Raw genomic sequence first — 12,500 nt, 5'->3', positions numbered from 1 at the left:
TTTCCTCGGATCATGACCTGCGAGTGTACTCTCTGGATCCGCTCTGCGAATAAAATAGGTGAGCTTCGCCCTTAGTTGCTTCAGAGATAAATTTGAACCTGAGGTTTCTCCCCTAACCAGCTGTCCTCCCCTAAAGTCTGAAGTTCTACGAAGATAGACCTTTAGGCACTCTACTGGATACAGAGAGACATCTTCCTTCAGAGGGCAGATTCTCCAGGGACCCCACCTCTTGGTGGGTAGCTCGTTCTTGGCAAGAAACGTTGGGTCCAGAAAATGATTCAGTTCTCCCACTTCCAAGAACTAAATATGACCTTCCTTTCTTGAAAGGGCCACTATTTTACTAACTCTGGCCCCTGAAGCGAGTGCAAACAGAAATATAACTTTTTGGGTCAAATCCTTTAAAGCGCACTCATCATTGTTTATCCTCGAAGCAAAGTGGAGAACCTTATCTAGAGACCATGAAATGGGTCTCGGAGGCGCTGATGGTCTGAGTCTAGCACAGGCCTTCGGGATTTTGTTAAAGATTTCGTTAGCAAAGTCGACCTGGAAGGCATATAATATAGGTCTTGTCAAGGCAGAGTTGCACGTTGATATTGTGTTGGCTGCTAAACCTTGTTCATGAAGGTGGATGAAGAACGATAAACAGAAGTCTGTCGAAATTTCTTTTGGATTCTTCACCTTGACAAAGGACACCCACTTCTTCCATGATGACTCATATTGTCTTCTGATAGATTTGGACTTATATTCCTCCAAAAAGTCTATACTGTCTCTTGATATCCCGAATCTTTCTCTCACCGCTAAGGAGAGAAAATCATGAGATGCAGGTTCTGGGTTTTCTGTGATGAAGCGAAGGCAGTCGACTTCTGCACTAGCTGAGAAGGAACTGGATCCGGCAGCGGCACAAACTTCAGTCGTAGTTCTAACGTCAGAGGGAACCAAACACTGTTCGGCCGCTTGTGAGCCCCTATTGCCGCTTTCCCTTTGAATGATCTCAGTTTGTTGAGGACCTTCAGTAGAAGGCTGGGTGGAGGGAACAGGTAAATCCTGGACCATCTGTTCCAGTCGAGGGATATAGCGTCCACTGCTTCCACTAGAGGATCCTCGTACGGGGCCACCTAACAATGTATCTTCTTGCTGTCGCTCGTCGCAAAGAGGTCTATCTACAGTTCTGGGACTTGACTCAAGATGAACGTTCCTGCGTCTAGGGACCATTCTGACTCTACCGGTGTGAACCTGGATAGAGCGTCTGCCGTCACGTTGCGGAACCCTATAAGGTGAACTGCTGACAAGTGCCATCTCTTCTTTTCCACCAGACGGAAGATGGCTAACATCACTTGGTTGATTTGAGGTGATCTCGACCCTTAGTGATTCAGGCATCTCACTATAACCTCGCTGTCTAGGACCAATGTTATGTGGGTCGAATGGCGAGGAGATAACTTCTTAAGTGTAAGAAGTACTGCCATGGCTTCTAAAAAGTTGATGTGAAATGTCTTGAATAGATTGGCCCAAGCTCCTTGGACTTTCTTTTGGTGAGAGTGACCTCCCCATCCTTCCTTTGAAGCATCTGTATGGATGGTAATTGAAGGGGGAGGTGGTTGGAGAAGTATCGATTTCTTCAGTTGCTTGGCTTTGGACCACGGCTTGAGAAGCGTTCGCAATCAAGTCGGTAATGGTCTCTTCAGATCTCTTCGAGCATTTGATGCATATCTTCTCCAGACTCCTGTTGCATCTTTTAGCTGTGCTCTGAGCACTGGATCTGTCACTGAAGCAAACTGTAGAGAGCCCAGCAATCTCTCCTGTTCGCAGCTTGATATCCGTTTGGATTCCAGCAGTCTCTTGACAGATTCTGCTATCTCTTTCCTCTTCTTCAGAGGGATAGAAAGTTGATTTAAGTGTTAACCCCAGTGGATTCCCAACCACTGAAACTTTTGAGCTGGAGATAGTCGAGACTTTTGTATTGATTTTGAATCCTAGATGTTCCAGGAACTGGATCACTTTCTTGGAAGCTTGCATGCATTCTGTCCTGGATGCTGCCCACACCAGCTAGTCGTCCAGGTAGGCCACTACTTGGACACCCTTTAGGCGTAACTGATGAACGGCTGCATTCGCAAGCTTCGTGAAAATCCTTTGGGCTATGTTTAGCCCGAAGGGCATGGCTCTGAAGGCATAAAGTCTTCGTTGTAGCTTGAACCCTAGGTAAGGGTAGAGGTGAGGATTGATTAGTACGTGCCAATAAGTGTCTGACAAGTCTATCGAGACAGTGTAAGGCCGTTTGGGCAGTAGGGTTCTTATGTGTTGAACTGTCAACATCCTGAATTTGTAGTTCACTATGAACTTGTTGAGTGGCGACAAGTCCAGAGTCACTCAGAGTTTGTCTGAGTCCCTCTTTGGAACACAAAACAGCTCTCCTTGGAACTTGATGGACTTTACTCTCCGAATTACTCTTTTCTGCAAGAGTTCTCGAATATATTCTTCCAGGACGTGGGTAGAGTGTTGGAAGAATTGTGGGAACGGAGGTGGAGTGTTGTTCTAACTCCAACCCAGTCCATTCTTGATTAGGCTGTGGGGCCAGGGATCGAAGGTCCAACGATCCCGAAACAGATATAGTCTCTCTCTTACCGGGAGCATCTCACTTTTGTTGTTGTGGACCTGAGGCCTTGCCTCGTTGACCGTGTCCTCCCCTGAATCCCCTTCCTCTTGAAGGGCGTCTAGAGAAACCTCTGGCTGATCCTCTAGTTTTTGGACGAAAGGTCGTTGACTGCCTTTCGAACGCTGGGTTGAATGCAGGCGACTGTGTCGCTACTGTCTGAGGTACCAACTGGTACGTGGTTGGAGGTTGTGCCACCATCTGAGGAACCGTGGTCGCAGGAAAATGCTGCTGTTGCTGTCTATAAGGTTGTTAGCCGGCCGAGAGGATAGCCTAGGCTTCTTCGTCTTCCTTTTAGGTTGGGGACCCTCATCCGGGGAAGACTTTCTCTTAAGAGATAGGCTCTGCTTCTGGAGAAGGTTCCTATTCTCTGTGGTGGCCTTGTCTACTGCCTCTTTGACCACTTCGCTAGGGAAGAGGTCCTTACCCCATATACTGGAGGAAGTTAGTTTTCTGGGTTCGTGCCTCACCACAGCCGAGGCGAACACAAACTCCCTACAAGCTCTCCTAGCTTTAATAAAACTGTAAAGGTTCTTTGTCACTGTGGCCAGGTGGGTTTTGGCCTCTACCATGAACATTTCTTGGTTCTTAGGGTCACTTGCCATTGCTTCCAGAGTAGTCTGTAATGACATTGATGCAGCAAGTTTTTCCTTTGTCTCTTGCTCTCTACGCAAGAAAAATTCCGACAGCTTTGGAAGGTCCTCACCGAACTAACGTTCGGCAATATCTGCTTCCAACTTCCTGAATGAGAAGGTAAGGTGGACGTCCTTCCAGTCTTTTTGGTCCATAGGCAAGGTCAGGGACAACGGCTTGCACTCTTCCAAAGAGTGACATGGTTTCCCTGCCTCAACCGCCTTCAAGGCTGCCATGTATCCCCTCTCCATAAAGGGAAAGGCTCTAGTTGGAGAAGCCACAAAGGAGGGGTGCTTCTTACTCAAAGCAGGTACGTTTGAGTTTGTGAAGCCCCTCTCTGTCATTGATCTGGATAGTAAAGCCTGTGCCTTACTATGGTCAAAGACTGACCTCTTTCGGCCCCGTCTCCTCCTTTGAGGCTGGCTCCTTCCTAAGACTGACATAGCAGTCCGGGCCAAAATTCCACTTCTTCAAAGGAGACTGAACCCAACTTCTCCGACATGACAATCTTCCCGGTTGTCATTGGCATGTGTTCGGCATACCACCAAGGGTTGGCATCCAAACACAAAGGAAGATCCTTCACGTTGAGCTTCTTCTGGGACCCACGTGACGCTGCGAGTCTCCGCATCTCCAGCTTCATCGCAGCTTCCTTTTCGTCGTTCTTCTTTTGCATTTGATGAATCATTTCAACAATAGAGGAAAGAGTCTTTCCCAGTTCACCTGGGATAGCAGACGATGTCGAGAGAACTAGTTCCGGGGCCTGAACCGATGAAACCGACGCACCTCGTCAAGTTCTTCCCCCTCAGTTTCAGGAGCCTGGGTCTGTTCCTCTGCCTGATCTTCCGCAAGAAGGTCTTTTTCAGTGTACTCCGACACTTCAGACATCCTATCGTCCAGTTGGATGTCTTGTAGGGCGTCTGAGACTTCGGAATCTACCGGAATCTGAACTGTTGGGATCTCCGCACGAGGCTGAGGAATAACTGCATCCGCAGATGCCTTAGGAAAAAGGTAGGCCCTCATCTTCTCACTTGGAAGATAGGGCCCGGCAGTGTTCTTCTGAAAACCCCTCACCCAGGTTCGCAACTTTTCCCTAGCTGCATCCCTTTACTCCGCCAACTTAGGGGTGTCAAATGCCTCGGTACTCAGGTTAGAACATACAGTACATACCTGAGGGCCCCAATACCGGAAATCACCTTTGGAGACTGCGCAGGGTGCGTGCCTCCTGCACAACTCATGTCTGCAGAAGTTCTTACTGCGGACGTTGCAAAACATGCTCCCGCACTTCGGATGGTCCACCTGTAAAGAGAAGAGAATCCATGAGTTTCAAGTGAAAACATATCACTAGATTAATCTTATTATTAATATACATAGCTTATGACAGTTAAGCTAGAAAAGAAAGAAGGAAAGACACATACTTGTATTTCCCGCACAGCCAATTGCTGTAACCTCCCAGGATATTAAAACTAAGGTTCATTCTCATTCTAGAAAAACCTTCAGAATATTTTCCTATAAGGAAAGTTAGGTGCAGCTCACACCAGATTATAAAAGTTTTAATATAAGGGATATTAATTTTAATAAAGAAAGAACTCGCTTCCTTTATACTGTACAGTCTCACCAAAAGGTTGTACAAGACAACATAAAGTATGTTGGAAAAAACTTAGTGTTACAGTATACTCTATACTGTAGTTTTTTTAATGCAGCATATACTATACTGCAAAAATACTGGCTACTGTATATCATATAATGCTATGCCGGCCGGCACGTACCTGGATATAGTTCAAAGATATACTATCTTTGAACTACTGGGCAGCAGATTGCTGGTTTCTGAGTGTCAGCGGACAATCTCTGCCAGCTGGCAACTGAAAAATGTCAGCACCCGGCTGCCGGCCACAAATCATAGAAGCCGGCAGATCTTATGGTGTGCTGCCATTGCCGGCCGGCTATGACAGGTGATACCTATGCCGGCCGGCTATGACAGGTGATACCTATGCCGGCCGGCAGTTATTTTAAGAACCATAGAACTTCCACCCACCCGGCTGCCAGCCACTAAGCCGGCAGCCGGGTAGGAGGTACAATACACTAACAAGAAAAACAGCATGGATGTAAGGTTGTAAGGCGGCACTGCCTTACTGCCTTCCATCCAGAAAGAGTGATCATGTGGAAGGGTAGAATGTAACATTCAGGCTTCCAACTATCCACAGCATACCGGGCTCTACCAGCAGATATGGATGGCAGACCAAGGGAGGTCTGGAGTTCACTCGACAGAGAGTAGTCTTCTGCTGGCTGGTACATTCTTGCCGGCCGGCAGAAGACTGAGCCAGACCCACATCCTAACCTACACTAGGTACAGATGTAGAACGATGACCAAGAATTTGTAATGGCTAAGCCATCACCAAAGAACAGAGGGGGGGAGGGGAAAAGGGTCCTACAAACTTCATTCTAGTATGAGACTTACCCCAGTAGCCAAGAAAGCTCATCCTAGCCTAGGGTTGTCTAATAAGGAGGGAGGTTGGCAGCACTTGCCATCTCCCTTAATACAAGAACGAAGTTTGGTGCTGTTATTTCGCTAGGCAATGGAAAATCTCATTCTCCAGCCCGAGAATAACAACACAAGACTAGTCTGCTAGACCACAGAAAGAAAGAATCAACTCGTACAGAAATCTTCGGATGTGGTCTAGGGAGGCTAAGCCTCCTATGTCTGCACCTAACCTAGCAAAGGAATCTTATTCTCTATGCCAGGAGGTCACAGACCCCAGACTAAATACTCTGATGTTCTGACCGAGCCCTAAAACCAGTCACTCTGGTTACAGGACCAGGACAGAACCATCCCAGTATTGTTTTACCTGAATAATATCCAGTTAAAACCACTAGGGTTAAGCCTAGGCTTAACTCAGAGGGAAAAAGCGGTTGATCTTAGATCTCCAGAGGAGAAAAGAACAACCGGGGAGGTGTGCGAAAGTGTACTAAAGCCCCATAGGCTACTAGCCTAGGCACGGTAAGAATCAATTACCTAAATCACCGAAACTCTCGCATACAATCTTGGAAGGAAATATTCAACAATATCTTACATGTATAAATTATGCCTATAGCTTCAATAAAATTATTACACTCGGAAATCTATATATCATGCATGAAAGTACTAAAGCCACACGCCTAGGCTACTAAGCCCAGCGTAAGCCAGGATCGGTCACCTAAATCGCCGAAACTAGATATTACTAACGGCATCATATAAAGAATTTCCAGTAGGAAAGCTAAATAGCTAGATTTATTAAAGTATAATGACCGGGATCGTCGCTCTGGCTAACTAAATGACTCATGCATAGCGAACGACAGCGTCCAGGACACCTCCGGTAGGCAACAGCTCTTGTTTACGTTAATATCACTTTTGATTTAATTCAAAACGATAAGAGCTTACATTTATACACAGTAAGGATAATACTCAACTTTCCAGAGGCAGAAGAGGCTGGAGAAAGCATCATAAAGTTGAATATAATCCCAAAATCAAGAGAGAAACACAGGGAAAACACTGAGTAATGGAGCTACGCGACAAGGAATAAAGATGGCGCCGTCCATGACGTCATATACACACTCGAAACGAGATAGGAGTGGTACCTTAATAACGGCTCTCCTTTCGTTTTCGTTTTTCGTTTTCTTTCCACTTTTCCCCCTCGAAGAGTTAATGCTATTCGTGATGAAGAGAGCTATGTGGCGTGTCAAGAATACATCTTCTGATATTATGCGATATCCCATTAACATTGATTTAGGGATATTCGCTCCAGGAATTAGAATTCTGGATACCTTAAGGTAAAATTCTCTGGGAATATCACCATAGTCAAATATACCCTAGGAAGCTACCTTAAAGGAACTTCCATCAGGACGACATGGCATGATGCCCCCCCCCACAAAAAAAAAAAAAATATATATATATATATATATATATATATATATATATATATATGTATATATCTATACATATATATATATATATATATATATATATATATATATATATATATATATATATATATATATATATATATATATATATATAGTGAGAGAGAGAGGGAGAGAGAGAGAGAGAGAAAGAGAGAGAGAGAGAGAGAGAGAGAGAGAGAGAGAGATAGATATATAGGTAGATAGATATAAAAATCATCTACCTTTCATCGTTCTGTCAAAACAAATTAACACATTTTTCTCAGTGAAATTACTAGCTTATGTCACTCATGGTTCAATTATTCGAGAACGGAGCTCTTCACCAGAAAATTATGCAAGATATCCTTAATTGCTGTTAAATTCACCGATTGGCCATGAACAAACTTTTTCGCATTTTGTCCACTTATTTCGGATAAAATATATTAGTTAAGATTCAGATATGGGTTTTTTGGATTATTTTTTCAACCACAGATTTTTAAAATAATTTTTTATGCTTAAATCTGAGAGATTTATTTTAATGTTGTTACTGTTCATAAAGTATTTAATTTTAAGTGTTTTTTTATTTCGTTTGTAGTATATTTATTTCCTTTTTTCTTTTCCTCAATGGGCTATTTTCCTTGTTGGAGCCCTATTGTAGCTTAGCTAGTAATAACAAGGATAATTATTATTTTTCTTCCCGTCTCTGTGTGGCCATATTAGACTTTTAGAGCCAAGAACACGCAAGTCACTTCCAGGAGAAAATTGAATTGTTCCACTGCATAATATCTAAACCCTTAATTCTTACATGTAACATAATTGTGATTCCTGGTGAACATGGAATGAAAGCCACTTCGTGCAATACTAATAAAATTATTTATCTTAATGTACGAAACAGCATTAATGATGTACATCGCGAAGCATTGATATTTTCCTGCCATTGCTAAAACTTATTTACGAAGATATATTTGAAGATGAGGTTCCAAATATCTACTATTATATATTTTATTTTCACCAATGCGGCAGTTATATGACAGTAGCTAACACACACATACACATACAAACAAAAAAATTTGTTTCCTATATTATTGATATTCATTAAACCATGTGTAGTTATGAAAGAAATTTTTATATATATATATATATATATATATATATATATATATATATATATATATATATATATGTATGTATGTATGTATATGTATGTATATACAGTATACTTACATCTACAAATATGTAAGTAGATACACACATACATACATATATATATATATATATATATATATATATATATATATATATATATATATATATATATATATATATATATATATATATATATATATATGATGTTCTTAAATAGGATCTTTTTCCTATAGAACTATTTGAATATTTATTTCATGTAATTACCTTTTCTTTAGTAAGCTATTCTTATTGTAAAGAAATGATTTTAAATATACAAAAATACATGAAAAGGGTCAGTAACGAGTGCATTTAATAGATATAACTTTTACTAAACAATAGATGTAATTTCATGTTGAATTTTTAATCTTATCACTTTGGAATTGAAACCTGAAGTAATGCAAACCATGAAGATATAGCTTTCTTTGCAAGCAAGTAGGAATATCAAAATATAAAACCTATTACTCCAAAACCCATTATAAGTTTATGGTTCAGATGCGGCAATTTTTACAGCCACCAAATAATAATGAAATTGATATCTCTTTGACGAAATACCGATATACAGGTGCAAAAGCAGAATTAATTATTTTCGTATGTAATATGTAGAGCAAAAAATTTTAATAGTTATTCTTGATTTACAAGGGTAAGTAGTACAGTTTGACGAATATATATATATATATATATATATATATATATATATATATATATATATATATATATATATATGTATATATATATATATATATATATATATATATATATATATATATATATATATATATATATATATATATTCGTAATATGTAGGGCAAAAAATTTTAATAGTTATTCTTGATTTACAAGGGTAAGTAGTACAGTTTGACGAATATATATATATATATATATATATATATATATATATATATATATATATATATATATATATATATATATATATATATATATATATATATATATTCGTAATATGTAGGGCAAAAAATTTTAATAGTTATTCTTGATTTACAAGGGTAAGTAGTACAGTTTGACGAATATATATATATATATATATATATATATATATATATATATATATACATATATATATATATATATATATATATATATATATATATATATATATATATATATATATATATATATATATATAAATATATATATATATATATATATATATATATATATATATATATATATATATATATATATATATATTCGTAATATGTAGGGGAAAAAATTTTAATGGTTATTCTTTGATCTACAAGGGCGACAAAGGCCTCAGAAATGTCTATTCATGCATTGAGTTTTGGTAATTTTTTATCACCACACTGACCAGTGTGAACTGGTGATTGTGGGATATGTGCGTCTGATCGCTCACAACAAACCAGCCTAACATGGGTGGGCCTGATTAGTACAGTTTTGCTGATCATGGCGATAAAATACCTTTCACCACGATAAGGTGTCCCTACTCAGAAAGGGAAATGTATATATACATAGCAAAGCAATAATAAATGCAGCCGTATCTAGTCCATGGCAGTCAAAGCCCTCATATATGTTCTTAGTCATATTTGGGGTTTGCCTATTTTCATCCACGGTGGCCACCGCGGATTGGTGATGGTGGGAGACTTTAGTCTGATGGCTCACAGCAAACCATGGCGATACACAAACCATTTCATCATATTAATGTATATATATATATATATATATATATATATATATATATATATATATATATATATATATATACATATATATATATATATATATATATATATATATATATATGCATATATATATATATATATATATTATTTTTTATTACAGTTTCTCGAAGAATTAAACCTCAAAGCTGTAAAGTACAGATTTTTTTTCGTGAAATATGTATCATGCATATATATATATATATATATATATATATATATATATATATATATATATATATATATATATATATATATATATATATATATATATATATATATATATATATATATATATATATATACATACATACATATATTATTTTTTATTACAGTTTCTCGAAGAATTAAACTTCAAAGCTGCAAAATACAGATTTTTTTCGTGAAATATATATCATGCATAAAATTGTTAACTTGGAATAAAGAAAAGAAAATACTCAATCTAGTCCAGAGAGTAGATGAAAGGAAAGTTACAGTCAAGTCTTGCATTTAATAAACATATTTAGAAATAAGAAAAATATATATTATATAGTAATTTGAAATAAATATATATTTTATAGTAATTTTCTTTCAGACTTTTTTTGGCAAAGTCTTCATCTCTTTGCTTTCTATTCCTTGGCGCCCTGTAGGATATACAAACAAAAGACACCATACACTAGAGAGCTATATCACCACTGAAATAGCTAAGAGGAAGTCATTTGAGGAGTTTTGATGCTTTTACGAGCCTCCACGTTGGTTGAAACGATAAAGAGTAGTAAATAGATGAAAAAATATTTATTACCTCTCTGGTCATTAGAGCATTGTATCATGGTTACTAAAGTAAGCTAATAGCACAATGGGGAAGATAATCAGCAATATAAAACGGACATAAGGACACACATACATACACTACTCACATACGCACACATATATATACAGTATATATATATACATATATATATATATATATATATATATATATATATATATATATATATATATATATATATATATATATATATATATAGATAGATAGATAGATAGATAGATAGATAGATATAAAAGTACAGTATCTATCTATCTATATATCTATATTTATGTGTATATATATATATATATATATATATATATATATATATATATATATATATATATATATATATATATATATATATATATATATATATAATGATAGTTGAGTAATGGAACATATATCCCTGCTAAATTCCTTCATCAGTAATCCCAATTAGCATATTATCAATAGCTAAGAAGGACTCCGGTAATTCCAGAATATTAAAGTTCTTGTTTTCTATTCTTTTTTCCTCTACCTCCTATGAAAACTTGTAAATCATACATACTTTTCCTAATTGTGACTTTCATTACTCTAAACATGCCTTACATGCTATGTTCGTATTTTCAAAAATATCTACGTATTATTAACTCATGTAATGATCTCTTATCAGCACCTTAATAACCCTCATTAAATACTCAAAAGAACCTCCAATAAAAAGTACCAAGCATATGAAAGGTTGAAGTAATAGTTTTATATATGTATTATTTTAGTGTTTGGAATTAATGATAAGTTTATGAAGGAGGAAAGTACAAATATCAACTGAATATATTGGTTATTGCATTATATGATTCGAAGATCATATTTCCGGGTATTACAAAACTATTAATTATGTTTTACAATAACATGACGTGATATTAGGTACACGGTTTTAGAAGTACAAAACTAAACTAAATTTAACAAAATATAAAAAATGGAATAGTCTTCAAGTCCAGAGAAATCTGTTCACTTCCAAACATAGCTGTGCTTTTAGAACTCTCTTGAATCCTAACAGGAAAATGTCGTAGTACTCGTACTTTGGTTCAGTTTTAACTCCTTATCTTTTATTCACGCTGAACCCTCTTTCACCAAGAATACAGCCAAAGTCCATCACTCTATATTTGGTGTGTGTGTGTGTTTTTTTAGTTACGCCCTGAACAGTACAGTCCCTTATGGGAAATGTGGCAACATTTTCTATTTTCTTATATTGATACTTGTTAAAGATTAGTTTACCTTTGTATTATGTACTGACTTCAGCCAGATCCATTATATGTCAGTACATGTCTCAGTGAAACGAAGTTTATATATATATATATATATATATATATATATATATATATATATATATATATATATATATATATATATATATATATATATATATACACATATGTATATATATATACAGTATATATATATATATATATATATATATATATATATATATATATATATATATATATATATATATATATATGTGTGTGTGTGTGTGTGTGTGTGTGTGTGTGTGTGTGTATGTATGTATGTATATAAATATGAAAGATTAGAGAAATAGTGATAAAAACTTATTGTAATTTTTGGAGAGTACTTATATCAAGTATAAAAATATGAAGATAGAAAA

This window comes from Palaemon carinicauda, chromosome 7 (genome assembly GCF_036898095.1).
Source record: "Palaemon carinicauda isolate YSFRI2023 chromosome 7, ASM3689809v2, whole genome shotgun sequence".
Taxonomy (NCBI): domain Eukaryota; kingdom Metazoa; phylum Arthropoda; class Malacostraca; order Decapoda; family Palaemonidae; genus Palaemon; species Palaemon carinicauda.
The sequence above is the reverse complement of the archived record's forward strand: the minus strand, read 5'-3'. Positions refer to the sequence as shown.